This window comes from Heptranchias perlo, chromosome 32, assembly GCF_035084215.1.
Source record: "Heptranchias perlo isolate sHepPer1 chromosome 32, sHepPer1.hap1, whole genome shotgun sequence".
NCBI classification, from domain to species: Eukaryota; Metazoa; Chordata; class Chondrichthyes; order Hexanchiformes; family Hexanchidae; genus Heptranchias; species Heptranchias perlo.
This window is the reverse complement of record NC_090356.1, coordinates 6,006,069-6,020,855: the sequence shown is the minus strand read 5'-3', so window position 1 is coordinate 6,020,855 and position 14,787 is coordinate 6,006,069. Positions and strand designations below refer to the sequence as shown.

Genomic DNA, 14,787 nt, shown 5'->3' with positions numbered 1-14,787 from the left:
CAATGCTCCTTAAAGCCCACCTCTTTGACCAAGCTTTTGAGTCATCTGTCCTAATACCTCATGTGGCTTGGAGTCAACTTTTGTTTGAAAACGCTCCTGTGAAGCCGTTTTGCTACTCTAAAGACGCTATATTACTGTAAGTTGCTGTTGGTGTTGTGTGGGACCCAACAGCTTTTTCCTATCCCTAAAAATTCTTTGGTGACAGGCGAACCCAACCAGGAAACACAACCGCATCCAACATGGGGGGGACGGAGGGCAAATCTGCGGCAATCGTTCCAGTAACACACCATCAATACAGAACTCCCCACCGTGTGAGGCTCACTTTGACCGAAACACACTCACCACCTACTTCCAAATGCCACTAAGTTGGCAGCTGGTCTGCATCAGGAGATTCTATTTAGAAAACCACAGAATTCCCGATTACAGCTCTACTTTAATGTTGGCACTCTCGGAGACTTTTAACTGTGAAAATGTTGGAGGCCTTCGCTTGTTTCCTTAACCTGCGATGTTTGCAGCGTGAAGCTTCCAGCCAACTGTTTGTTTTAAAAGGTGGCATATTCCTTTAATGGGGGGTGGGGGGGGGGGGGGGGGAGGGAGGAATGGAATTCCAGGGTTTTTGTTAAAAACATCAAACTGCAGCTGGATGTAAAACATTCTTCAGCTCCTTCGCAAACCACAACAAGCAGTCTCTGAGGATTGACGGCTCCATTAAGAGGATTGGCTCTGTTTCTCTCCAGTCTACACACACCCTCGATTTCAAAGCTTTGCTAGGAGTGAAGCAACAACATTCGGAGCCACTTGTCTCAACGTTTTAAAATATTTATTCCCTCATTTATTTCTCCTGTTCCGATACCACTGAAGTGGGGTATTGGGTTTGTGCTACGTCCAATCTCACTCGGAGTGACTGTCTGGAGGAAGGAGGTAGTGAGTGAAACAGCTTTCATTTATCAAGTCCTTAGTTGAACATAAACTGTTTCAGTGATCACTGGGCCTAATTCTGGTCAGCTGGCCTCTGTATCCAAACCAGCCTCTGTTTTACCAGCATTCGTATGGACAGCGGAACAGCAAGAGGCCATTCAGCCCCTCAGGCCTGCTCCCCCATTCAATTAGGTCATGGGTGACCTGTACCTCAATTCCATTTATCCACCTTAGCTCCACATCCCTTGGTACTCTTACCCAACAAAAATCTTATCAATCTAAGTCTTGAAGCTCAGTAGTTTTTTGGAGAGTGGGAAAATGAACAGTTCTCCCTAATTCATGAGCGCAGAGACATTGCATTTTATGTTGTTGCGTACATGCAGCCCTCCCCTCCTGAGCCACCGTTTTCTCTTTTTGAAGTGCAAATTATCCTCAATTCTTCAAGGATTTTTGACAGTCTCTTCCTTCTCCGACACCGGGAAAATTGGAATGTTTGCCTGACGATTTTGATCAAGGTGACAGATAGGTGCTACACCAGGAAGAGGGAGAGGCACTCCACTGTGCTGAGACCTCCGGCCTAGGTGTCAGTGGGCAGCACTCTTGCCTCTGAGTCAGAAGGTCATGGGTTCAAGGCCACTCCAAAAACTCAAGCCCATAATGTAGACTGACACCTCAGGGTAGTACTGAGAGAGTGCTGCACTGTTGGAGGTACCATCTTTTGGATCAGACATTAAACCCCCTTAGATGGACATAAAAGATCCCACGGCACTGTTTCAAAGAAGAGCAGGGGAGTTCTCCCTGGTGTCCTGGCCAATATTTATCACCTGCAACACATGACCCGGTCATTTATCTCATTTGCGGGAGCTTGCTGTGCGCAAATTGGCTGCCGCATTTCCTGCAGTACAACAGTGACTGTACTTCATTGGCTGTAACGCACTCTGGGACATCCTGAGGACACGAAAGGCGCGATAAAAATGCACGTCCTTTCTTTCTTGGAACCCTTCACACAACCAACAGCCCTGTCACTTGCTCAGTGAGCTCAACAATCCTTAATGTCCTTTGCCCGTCTTGATAACTTCTCCTCGAGTGTTTCCCTGCCCTGACAACAATCCCTCTTTAAGAAGTAATTTCCAGCCAGCACTAGAAAAGAACTGAGGTTCCGACTGAGTGAGGCAGCACCAGATGAAAGGCAGCAACACATCCCAAGCCACCTGGAGCCTAATAAATGACTCTGCCTCTCAACTAGACGCACAGGGCAGAGCTTCTGTGAACATTTTAGGCAGTTTTTGCTCATTAGTGGCCCCTCCTCTCTGCTAACATCAAAGCGTTTAATCCCATCAACACAGCCGGAGTGTCTCAGGCCTGGCTTTACCATTCCTTTCACATGGGAAGCTTTGTCTTCCATTTGCAGGAAACACCTTTCACATTGAGAAGCCCTCTCTCTCTTTCTCTCTCTCTCTCTCTCTGAATGTCGCAGCCAGGCCCCGGGAGTAAGACAGTATTAAATAAAAAAGTACGACTGAAAAACTTGCAGTGCTGATTATGGGTGGAAAATTGCGGGAAGCATGCCCGCAATTTCCTGATACGCTCGCCCAGCAGGCAAAGCTCCCTGGCAGGAGCTTACATTTGGAAAAATCGGCCCTGACCGCTGTTCTGTCAAACGACTGCATTTTGAAACAATTAATTGTACATTGTAAGTGCATAGAGAGGCTTCTGAGGGATGTGATAAGGCTCTATTTTAAGAGTTAGCACTCCCAAAGCCAGAGCTTTATACCTCCCAAACCCGCGACCTCTACCACCTAGAAGGACAAGGTACATGGGAACAACACCACCTGCACCTTCCCCTCCAAGTCACACACCATCCCGACTTGGAAATATATCGCCGTTCCTTCATCGTCGCTGGGTCAAAATCCTGGAACTCCCTTCCTAACAGCACTGTGGGAGAACCTTCACCACACGGACTGCAGCGGTTCAAGAAGGCGGCTCACCACCACCTTCTCAAGGGCAATTAGGGATGGGCAATAAATGCCGGCCTCGCCAGCGACGCCCACATCCCATGAACGAATAAAAACAATGGGAGGGTGTAGGGGGCACTCCCACTGTGAGAAGCACCGCGCTGGCAGCGCCAACTCTTAAAATTGGGCGCGGAGGTCATTACAACCCAAGTTGCTGCTCGTACAATTTTTGGTCTATTCTTTTTAACGGATTGAAAATCGCGCGGGCTGCAAATCAGGCCTGCTGGATTCCTTCACCTTCACAAATTCCTAATGCGTGTTTCTGCCGCAGGAAGCTCTGCATAGGAACAGCAACTGGTAAAAGTGAGCCCTTAAGAAATGCAGGTCCTTTCTTATCTCAACAATTATTTTTGCTCTGAGGGACCAAGGAACAAACAATTCTTTTCAACGAGTGAAATAAATCCTTCCTTCGCTTCATAAGATCATACGCTTGCTGCTACTTGAGGTGTTTAAGATGATCAAAGGAGTTGATAGGGTAGATAGAGAGAAACTATTTCCTCTGGTGGGGGAGTCCAGAACAAAGGGCATAACCTTAAAATTAGAGCCGGGCTGATGTCAGGAAGCACTTCTTCACACAAAGGGTAGTGGAAATCTGGAGCTCTCCCCCCACAAAAAGCTGTTGAGGCTGGAGGTCAGTTGAAAATTTGAAAACTGAGATTGATAGATTTTTGTTAGGCAAAGGGTTATGGAACTAAGGCTGGTAGATGGAATTAAGATACAGATCAGCCATGGTCTAACTGAATGGCGGAACAGGCTCGACGGGCTGAATGGCCTACTCCTGTTCCTATGTTCCTATTCCTACAATGAGTGAGGACACAGAGAGTGAACCTTTTCTCCTGTCCTTAGAATTTCAAACTGTGTTTAAACACACTGTTCAGTGTGGAACGGAGACCTGGAAAGTCCAAAATTCCACCTCTGGACTGTGCTGTGTTTGCTGATCGCAGCAGTGATCCTATAATTGGCTTCAGTGGCCCTGGGCTGGGGTGGGGAGAGGGGAAGAAACCTCAGGGCAGGGGGTTCCTGCTCCTGATTGCTGTCCATTGACCCCTCTGCTGGAGCGTGTGCTCGTGTTGACATCAGGCAAGGACAAGATCTGGCTCAAAGGTCATGACCTCTCACCCTCGAATAGACTGCTGATACATCTGTCTGGGCTCACACATGTTGAATGGCCCCATGAGAGCTACTGGTACCTGTGGAACTGTGCCACAGCATCAAAAGGTAGCATTACCAGCGAGTTGAGAGGATCAAGTGCGAGGGTTTGATGGGCCTGATAGTTCTTTTCTCACCCTTTCTAATGTTCCCAAGTTAGCGCCTTCAGGAGAGGAGGGGTGAGAAGTTGAGGAAAATTCAGGGAAACACACAGAATTCCATGGAAGAGATGAGCGTCGATTCTGGCTCAATCCTTGATGTTGGCTTCCAGCAGAATCTGGATGGTCCAAAGCCAAATTCCAATCTCAAGTTTGGGTTTTCTTGATTGGTTCTGGTCTCCAAAGCGGATCTTTGGATCAAAAATAACACAAAGCATTTGGACTCCCTCATGTCAACTGAATCAGCTGCCAAAAAACGAGAGCCTTAAATCCTTTCATTCAATGGAGCCCTTCCATGTAATGTACTCAGTTAATCCATTCAGATTCGGCACAGTTTTTTCTCATTAAATCTTTTCGTGACTCTCATATTTTTCTGTTAACCTTTACTTTCTCTCAAGGGTATCCAGTCCCCCTAATGACTATTCCCTTGTGTCTCTAAGGTCTGCGCGAACAGCTGTAATGTGAATTGGAAGAACACAACCACACGCAAGTTGGAGTCTGCAATTTATAAATCTGTCCAGTCAGTAATCCTGCAATGTAAGTGTGACCTTCACACCCACATCATGAATGATACAGAATATGGGGTTTTGAAAACCCCATAATAACAACAACAATTTGCATTTATTTAACGTAGTAAAACCTCCCAAGATGCTTCGCAGGAACATTATCCACCAAAATTTGACACCGTGCCACAGAAGGTGATATTAGGACAGGTCGGTCAAAGAGGTAGGTTATAAGGAGCGTCTTAAAGGAGGAGGGAAAGGCGGAGAGGTTTAGGGAGGGAATTCCAGAGCTGAGGGCCAAGGCAGCTGAAGGCACAGCCGCCAATGGAAATCGGGGATGCGCATATATTCGGATCTGGAATCCTGTTTAATGGAAGTTGATGAGAATGGAGTCCAGGATTTTGGGATTGAGTCAGGTGTTAGTTTAACTGGACTTGACTTGTAATGGGAGAGGACAACCGGGCAATATACAGCTGACTCCTAGACATCCTTGTGAGCTACCAATTATTACATAGAATTACATAGAACGTACAGCACAGAAACAGGCCATTCGGCCCAACAGGTCCATGCTGGTGTTAATGCTCCACACGAGCCTCCTCCCACCTTCTTCATCTAACCCCATCAACATATCCTTCTATTCCTTTCTGCCTCGTGTTTATCTAGTTTCCCCTAAATGCATCTATGCTAGTCGCCTCAACTACTCCTTGTGATAGCGAATTCCACATTCTAACCATTCTCTGGGTAAAGAGGCTTCTCCTGAATTCCGTATTGGATTTATTAGTGACTCTCTTATATTTATGGCCCCTAGTTCTGGTATCCCGCACAAGTGTAAACATCTTCTCTACATCTATCCTATCAAACCCTTTCATAATCTTAAAGACCTCTTTCAGGTCACCCCTCAGTTTTTTTTCTAGAGAAAAAAGCCTCAGCCTGTTCAATCTTTCCTGATGGGTATAACCTCTCAGTTCTGGTATCATTCTAGTAAATCCTTTTTGCACCTCCTCCAGTGCCTCTATAACCTTTTATAATATGGAGACCAGAACTGTTCACAGTACAGATTAGCACATTTATAAGCCACAAACCGGGGTCTTTGGACAGTAGGAGGTCTACGATGGAATTCCAGGTGGTCCCCAAGGTCATCTATCCTCTGTCATCAGCTGTTTGTAATTTGCTGAATTATGAGCATGTTATTCCTATTGCTATATATGTACTAAAAAAAATGGTTTCATCCATGATTTCCTTTGGGTAGTTGACACTGACTTTCAGAAGTTAGGATGGGTGGGCCTCAGGAGTGTGTCAATATCTTCCAGTGCTGCAGGAATAAGCTGATAGTTGCAGGGGGTCCCAGGAGTGTGTCAAAATTGCAGGGGGTCCCCTGAAGCATGCCAATATTGGTAGGGGGTCCGGAGGAGGATGCCAATATTTCCATTTAGCCCTGCACAACTCTACCTAGGTCTCCCCAGCCCCATTCCACCGTGCCCAGCCCCATTCCACCGTACCCAGCCCCGTTCGACCGTACCCAGCCCCGTTCTGCCGTACCCAGCCCCGTTCCGCCGTGCCCAGCCCCATTCGACCGTACCCAGCCCCGTTCCGCCGTGCCCAGCCCCGTTCCGCCGTGCCCAGCCCCGTTCCGCCGTGCCCAGCCCCGTTCCGCCGTACCCAGCCCCGTTCCGCCGTGCCTAGGCCCGTTCCGCCGTGCCCAGCCCCAATCAGCCATGCCCAGCCCCGATCTGCCGTGCCCAGCCCCATTCCACCGTTCCCAGTCCTTTACGCCGTACCCAGCCCCGTTCCGCCGTGCCCAGGCCCGTTCCGCCGTGCCCAGCCCCAATCAGCCATGCCCAGCCCCGATCTGCCGTGCCCAGCCCCATTCCACCGTTCCCAGTCCTTTACGCCGTACCCAGCCCCGTTCCGCCGTGCCCAGCCCCGATCAGCCGTGCCCAGCCCTGATCTGTCATGCCCAGTCCCGTTCTGCTGTGCCCAGCCCCACAAAGTTGTGCCCAGACCTCACTCAGTGTTTTTCTTCTGTCTGGGCTGTATTGACTTGTTTTCTATACACGATGCCCTCATTTTCTCAGAGTTGGGATGGAATCTAAACTAAAAACAAAATAAACTTGAATGCAGTTCCTGTAAATGTTACAAGTTCTGAAGATCAAGTGAGCCTCATTAATTGGGCTGAAACATTCTACAGAGAAAGATAAACAGTGAGAAGTGCAGAATCTATAATCTGTCTCCATGTTTCGTTCTTTGTAACTGAGCCCTGTTCTATTTTTAGCCCCCGATTAAGTCCTGCTCAGTGATGGTTTCGCTTCGTCAGTCCGTGAAGGGAACATACTTGCACCGTGCTGTGCTTGGTTGCAGTTCCATGTATTGGCCTCAGATTGGCACCTGCAGGGAGTGGCTCAGGGCCTGCAGGACCAACACTGTTATCCGCACAGGTTGACAGAGCTATGTGCAGTGCCCTGCACCCCCTCACCCCACCTCCGTACATAGAGCTCTCATCACCGGCATCCATACACCGGCTCAATTTTAATGTTGGAGAACTCCTTCTGCAACTGGCTAATTTTTTTTTAAAAGAACCAAAATGAACCCAGAAGGTTCTGACCAGGGTTTGTACCCAAAACGTTAACTTATCTGTTCTCTCCTCAGATACTGACTGACCTGCGGAGTGTTTCCAGCATCTCAGAAACATAGAGCACAGAAGGAGGCCATTCGGCCCATCGTGCCTGTGCCGGCTCTTTGAAAGAGCTATCCAATTAGTCCCATTCCCCAGCTCTTTCCCCATTGCCCTGCAAATTTTTCCTTTTCAAGTATTTATCCAATTCCCTTTTGAAAGTTACTATTTAATCTGCTTCCACCACCCTTTTAGGCAGTGCATTCCAGATCATAACAACTCGATGCGTAAAAAAAATTCTCCTCATCTCCCCCTGGCTTTACTGCCAATTATCTTAAATCTGTGTCCTCTGGTTACCAACCCTCCTGCCAGTGGAAACTGTTTATCCCTATTTACTCTATCAAAACCCCTTTATGACTTTGAACACCTCAATTAAATCTCCCCTTAACCTTCTCTGCTCTAAGGAGTACTGCAGTTTCTTTTTTACCTTTTTCATTTGAAAAGTCCCTGAATGATTGTGTTTCTAAACTAGGTTACAGTGGGCTCTAGTTTCCAGCAGGCTGAGCTGCTCTCACCAGGCTGTCTCTCAATGTGCTTGTGCCTCTCCGCAATCGAATTACGCTGCACGGTTTTCAAGAACCTGCTTTGCTTCAACGCAAAATCAGAGCTGTGCGGTTGTAAATAAACCTTGTGTTGTGGTTTCTCACCTCAGTAGGACTAACCTGCAACAGAGTAAGGGTCCATCCTACCAGTGATATAAAGATTGAGTATTTTAAGATGAAGCCCTCCATCAACTCCCTCCACCCAACCCTACCTCACCAACCAGTCCAGATGTACGTTCCCACTCACTCCCTCTGCTGTGCCACCACTGGCGGCTCTTTCAGTCACTATGCCTCCGCCCTCTGGAACTGTCTCCCCAATTTGCGCGAGGCTCTGCCAGATTCCACCACCTCAGTCTCTGCCTTCAAAGCCTCCTCTTGAACCCTTCCCTTCAGTTGCATCTTCAGCCATTCCCACCTCAATTTTTTCCATTCCCACCCCCATCAGCTTGGATCTCCACTGGTTTTTCTCCTCCACCCTTTAAGGCATTGTTCTGTACCTGAAGAATGATGTCCAACCTAGCCTGTCATTTACTTCCTCGCTGGCTTGTTCCTATTAGACGCAGCTGTGACAGTTGTTGGTTTGTTTAGGCCAAGTCTTAGCTCAGCATTATTCCCGTGCTCTGAGCGCTGTTTTCACTCTGTGACGTTTATCTTGACATTGTCCAGAGGTCCAACAGCAATTCAAACTCTCTGAATTCCCAGCAGTATCGGACCCTGCTGGAATGCTTCAAGCTCCTCAAACTCACATTCCACATGGAAGAAAGTCAGCATGTCCCAACTCCATCCTGTGCAGTTTATCGCTGGGGTCTGGATAGCTTTACGAGTCAGAAGGAAAGAGGGAGTTCAAGGATATTGCGACACCTCATGATATCACACTCAATGTTGACTAGAGTTCAAATATTCTTTTTAGGGTAGGGTTAACTATCTAACAACTATCAGGGTTATTATATTGAACTGGTGTACCCTCCCAACCATATGGGATGCAATTATTGCCCTCACTATAGGACCAAGCCTCTGTCACTATCTCTTCCACCTCTATCTCTTCTGCTGTAAGTATGGACTCACGCTGGGGTATGGCTCCACAGGCACCAGCAGGCCTCCCGCAATTCATCCCAGTGGCAATTCTTCATGCGGGGGTTGAGACAGTGGGGGTCGGAGGTACAGTTGAATGTAGTGAGCGACAGAGTTCAATCCTATCCGTGTCCGATGTCCGCAAACACATTTCCCAGCTGGGGTCGCTGGACAGTGGTCAGAAGCAGAAACCCTGGCTGATTTTTCCCGTCCCTAACCCAACTGAGGCCAATTGGAGGACCATGAATGTTGCCTCAGCTGGGATCAGTTAACTCAGGAGGGTCCATGGTTTGAAGCTCGAGCCTCTGATCTGCGTACCTCAGTACCACAAAGGGTGCACTTAATGATTTACCCACTTCCTCTCCGCCTCCACCTCTCTCTCCTCCTTTAAGATGCTCCTTAAAAACTACCTCTTTGACCAAGCTTTTGGTCATCTGTTCTGATATCTCTTTATGTGGCTCAGTGTCAAATTTTTGTTTGCTAACACTCCTGCGAAGCACCTTGGGACGTTTTATTACGTTAAAGGCGCTATATAAATGCAAGTTGTTGTTGTTGTAGTTGGGGGGCGGGAGGAGAAGGACTTTATTTTTTTCTCCCATACTGTTGGTTCGAGTGGGGAGGGCGGTACAGTTTGGCCCCTGGACTTCTCTTCTCTACAGTTGCAGTCCGGAGGCACTCCCATTGTACAATCCAGATTAGTCTTTGTAACACCCCCCTCATCTTCTCCCCCTCCAGCCTGAAAGTTGAAGCTCTCCATTACTTCATCCAACAGTGGGGCGGAAAGCAGTCAAACTGTTGCCAGTAAAGAGAGAGAAGACTTGCAATTATATATTTTTTTTATTCATTCATGGGATGTGGGCGTCGCTGGCGAGGCCAGCATTTATTGCCCATCCCTAATTGCCCTTGAGAAGGTGGTGGTGAGCCGCCTTACTTTTTTTAGCGAGATTTTACAACTGAATAGCTTGCTAGGCCATTTCAGAAGGCAATTAAGAATCAACCACATTGCTGTGGGTCTGGAGTCACATATAGGCCAGACCGGGTAAGGACGGCAGGTTTCCTTCCCTAAAGGACATTAGTGAACCAGATGGATTTTTACGACAATCCGGTTGTTTCATGGCCATCATTACTGATATCAGTATTTTAATTCCAGATTTTATTTAATTAATTGAATTTAAATTCCCCAGCTGCTGTGGTGGGATTTGAACTCATGACTCTGGATTATTAGTCCAGGCCTCTGGATTACTAGTCCAGTAACATAACCACTATGCTACCGTATATAGCGCCTTTCACAACCTCAGGATGTCCCAAAGAGCTTTACAGCCAATGAAATACTTTTGAAGTGTAGCCACTGTTGTAATGTAGGAAATGCGGCAGCTAATTTGTGCACAGCAAAGTCCCACAAACAGCAATGAGATAAATGACCAGATCATCTGTTTGTTAGTGATGTTGGTTGAGGGTAAATATTGGCCAGGACACCGGGGAGAACTCCCCTGCTCTTCTTCGAAATAATGCAGTGGGATCTTTTACATCCAGCTGAGAGGACAGACGAGGCCTTGGTTTAACGTCTCATCTGAAAGATGGCACCTCCGACAGTGCAGCACTCCCATAGTACTGCAATAGAGTGTCAGCCTGGAGTATGTGCTCAAGTCTCTGGAGTGGGGCTCGAACCCACAACCTTCTTGTTAAAACTGGATAGCCGTGTGGTGAAGGAGAGAATACTAGAGCCTGGTCTTTAGTTGCTTCCAAGCCTCTATTCACAGAGATTCCCCTTACACAAACACCACACCCTAGATAAGTTCCATCCTATACAAAGGATACAAAAGAGTCCCCAATTGACACCCACCACCTGAATACAATTAATACTAATTGATATAAATCATACAATTAACACTTCTGACTGAGAGGCGAGAGTGCTGACCTGTAATACCAGTCGAGGCCGGAGTCAACCTCCAGGTGACTGGACTTCAACTAATCATTGTCCAGCAGCTTTGGTTGAGGCAGTGACACCGTACAGGCTCCTCTCCCAGTGGAGGAGCAGAACGGCATGACGCCATTCCGGGAAGAGCTGCTGAGAAGCTGCGCTACCTTCCTACTCTGTAGTGTAAGGTCCTCTTATCCTCTGCGTAGATGCGAGAAAACTCTAAACGTGGAGCTCCTGAGGGTCAGTGCGTCTTTAATAAAGGAAAAACAAAACTACTTCTTATTCTTAACGATAAGAAACAGACCCATTTAATTTGCATTAACCTAAGTGTTTGAAAGTCTATAAAAGGTTTTGTTATCATTGCCTTGTAAAGCCCCGGGATATTTCTGGTTCACTTTCGGCGTGAGATCTAACCCTAAGCACAGAAACCATAAACTGTGTTTGCAATACTTTGATCTAAAACTTTGATTTACGAGTGTGTGTTTGTTGATACTAGTTTAGTAATTACCACTGATGATATTATCAGGTTTGTAAGGGATTCCTCTATCGGACGGTTTAACGAGCCGACCTCTTTATTTTAAATGCCTTGGCACATCCGCTAAAACAGTCAGAGGATTTTTTAAAAATCTCGGGATGTGGCAGGGCCGGCATTTATTGCCCATCGCTTGTTGCCCTGAGAAAGCAGTGATGGGGCACACCCTTGAGACTCGGGGCCCTACAAACGCGTCAGATGTTGGCATAATATCAGCAACAGTGGTTTCGAGGCTACAGCACTGAAGCTGTGAACCGCCAGCTCCTTCATTGGAGGCTAAAGGGCCAGGTCCATTGTGATTGCGCAGCAATGCTGTGCCCTGAGGGGGCACACTCTGCAGGGCACATTTTAGGGTTGCCAACTGGGGATTGACATTTTCCTGGAGGTTTCATCACATGACTTCCTCCCGCCAACTACCCTGCCCGCCTACTTCTCCCATTGGTCACCCAACGTGCCCATCCTCACGTGCCCCGCCTTCCCGACCGATTGGATAGCGAACATACTCTTCGTTACCCAATTGGATGATTCTTGACTGTCTGTCAATCAGCCTTTTCTTCCCCCTCTCCAACATTTTTATAACTAATAAACAAAAGAGTGGAAAGAAAATGATTTTTTTTTAATGCTCCTATGATTTTTCTCCCTGGGTTTATTCCTGGAGATTAATCCTCAATTCCTGGAGACTCCAGGACAATCCTGGAGGGTTGGCGACTCTAGGGGTCTTACACATCCACGTATCTTTCTCGCTGTTTGTTTTCAGCCGTCTGACCTTATCAATTCCACCTTCCCAGGACTCCGCTGATTTTTAGTTATTAGATTTGACAGGCAGGCCAGTAAAAGGTCTCCACATTGACATCAATCCTCTCTGGGCCTTTCTCAGTCTCGTTTTATTAGACTGACCTCCCATTGGGGGTCAGGGGTCAAAGGCCAGCCCTTTTAACCTTCCAAGTGGCTGAATGAGGTGATTAGGCAGCAACGGTGCTGTGAAATGTGGTGTAAAAATTGTTTGATGCGATTGATTTTAAACAGGCGTTTTTGCCTGAGCAAAATCCACGGAATTTACCTCGAAATAGGAAGCGTGAAAAGGGCACTGGGGTCGTTCTCCAGTAAGATCTGCCATTTGGTACCGGTGATTGTGCGCTGTACACACAACAGGCTCTAACCTTCCCTCATCAAACCTCTCCACATTTCAAGGCCCGTGTATAGTTGAGAGATGACATATAATCTAAGCTCAGGTGACACTCACCTGGTAAGGGGGAGGATACATTTCATTGAAATTTACAGCACAGAAACAGGCCATTCGGCCCAACTGGTCTATGCCGGTATTTATTCTCCACACGAGTCTCCTCCCATTCTAATTACCTCTTCCTGCCCTGCCCCCATATCTCTCTATTCCCTTCTCCCTTGTGTATGCATCAAGCCTCTCTTTAAATGCACCAATACTATCTGCTTCAACCACTCCATGTGGCAGCGAGTTCCACATTCTCACCTCTCTCTCTGCGTAAAGAAATTCCTCCGAAATTCTTTATTTGATCTGTTACTAACTGTCTTATCTTTATGCCCCCTTGTTCTGGACTCACCCACAAGTGGAAACAGTTTCTCCACATCCACCCAAACGAACACCTTCGTAATTTTAAAGACCTCGATCAGGTCTCCTCTTAGTCTTCCCTTTTCCAGAGAAAACAGCCCCAGCCTTCCTGATAGTTTCAAGCTGGTAACATCCCTGTAAATCTTTTCTGCACTTTCTCCAGTGCTTAAATATCCTTCGTGTTTTCATGTAAACAAAAATTGACCACCGCACACAACAGGCTCCAATGCTCAAAACAGCTGGCTCACAGACGCAGGCAGATCCATTCCGCTTTCAAGTGCGCGGAAGTGAGCTCTTTGTGATTGTACGATTGGACCACCAGGTTCGGACTGGATAAAACACGGGGACCCTAATTCAAAGCCTCTCTACTCACCATCAGAGTCCAGGTAGCATCACACGAGAGATCTCAAATTGTGGAATTTGGTTGGGTTCGATTCGAGCCGGTCTCTTCACCTCTTGCCCCCGTTCTCTCCTTCTAGGCTGAAACCAAACTCAAAGGCTGCTGCCTGGGCTGGGTTCAAGGCCTCTTGCTCGTGTGTGAGATTTTCACAGGTTTATGCACTCAACTGAACAAGCAATATCCCCAGGTATCAAGGCAAGGGAAAAGTGCCACTGCGCATCTGTGAACTCCCAACACCAGGTCCTTTGCGATATGATCGTTCCATTAACAGGGCTCAGATGTTATCTTTGTTAACGACCACCTGAACGGGTAGTCTGGGCCTGGGTTTAATGCCTCTTCTGAGAGCTGGCACCCTTAGACAATGCAGCACTGGAGTGTCAGCCTAGATTGTGAGCTCAAACCCATGGCCAGAGACAGCAGTGCAACCAACTGAGCCAGGCTGGGGGACTGGGGGAAACCTTAGTCATAGTCAATAAACCATTGAACCAGTACATTCACATTCAGGTTACAGTTCATTTGTGTCTGGTGCGCTACAGCTTGTGTTTGTGTCTACTTACCTGCGATGCTCCTGCTGACAGATTAAGAGGTAGTTTGAGATTGATCGAGTCTGGTGGATTTTTGTTTTAACATTTAGCACAGTTTTGGACCATTTTATTCGCAAGCTTCCCATGTTTATGGAGTTCCTGCTCTTTGGCGAGTCCCAAAGAACATTTGTTATAAACATCCCTGAGTGGTTTACCCTGACAACACCACACCTCCCTCCCCACCACCGCCCCCCACCCCCCAGTAACTTCACCCAAGTGGTTACTCTTCATGTGTGAACCGAGTCAATGGGTGTCAGCAGGCTATTCGAATGTGGAGGGCATCACAGCAACTTGCATTTGTTTAGCAGAATAAAAATGCCCCCCGCACCACCAGCGGCATAACCGGGGGTTGGGGGGGGGGGTGGAAATGAACACTGAGATATTGGGAGGGCTGACCAAAAACTTGGCCGAAGTAGTGGGTTTGAAGGAGGGTCTTAAAGGAGGAGGGGAAGGTAGAGAAGTGGAAGGTTTTTAGGGCGAGAATCACAGTCAAGTCCAATCCTATTCTCTGCTAACGTCCGCACAGTTGCACTTTCCAGCAGGGTCGGCATTAGAGAATAGAGAGAGGAGGAGCAGAAACCCATGCTGATTCCCCCCCGCCCCCCGTCCTAATTCAGGGGCATTGAGTCCGATTGTAGCACCCTCCGCCGGCCTAGCTGAGATGAGTTAACACAGGTAGCAGGCTGGGAATCAAACCAAGGACCATCCTGGCCTGCACGGCTCAGTAACACAGTGACT

The 14,787-nt window shown here is 47.6% G+C and overlaps 1 protein-coding gene and 1 long non-coding RNA gene across 3 annotated transcripts in view; one reads left to right on the top strand and one right to left on the bottom strand.

The window, feature by feature from the left end:
* LOC137300960 (multiple epidermal growth factor-like domains protein 6) overlaps positions 1–14,787 on the bottom strand; it is a 292,410-nt gene that overhangs the window by 219,983 nt on the left and 57,640 nt on the right. The gene's annotated exons all lie outside the window — the stretch shown is intronic.
* Positions 1–14,787, top strand: part of LOC137300962 (uncharacterized) — a 64,539-nt gene that overhangs the window by 33,447 nt on the left and 16,305 nt on the right. For both annotated transcript variants that reach the window (XR_010958187.1, XR_010958186.1), the window contains exon 4: positions 4,681–4,777. This is a non-coding gene — a long non-coding RNA (uncharacterized lncRNA). The remainder of the gene's footprint in view (positions 1–4,680; positions 4,778–14,787) is intronic.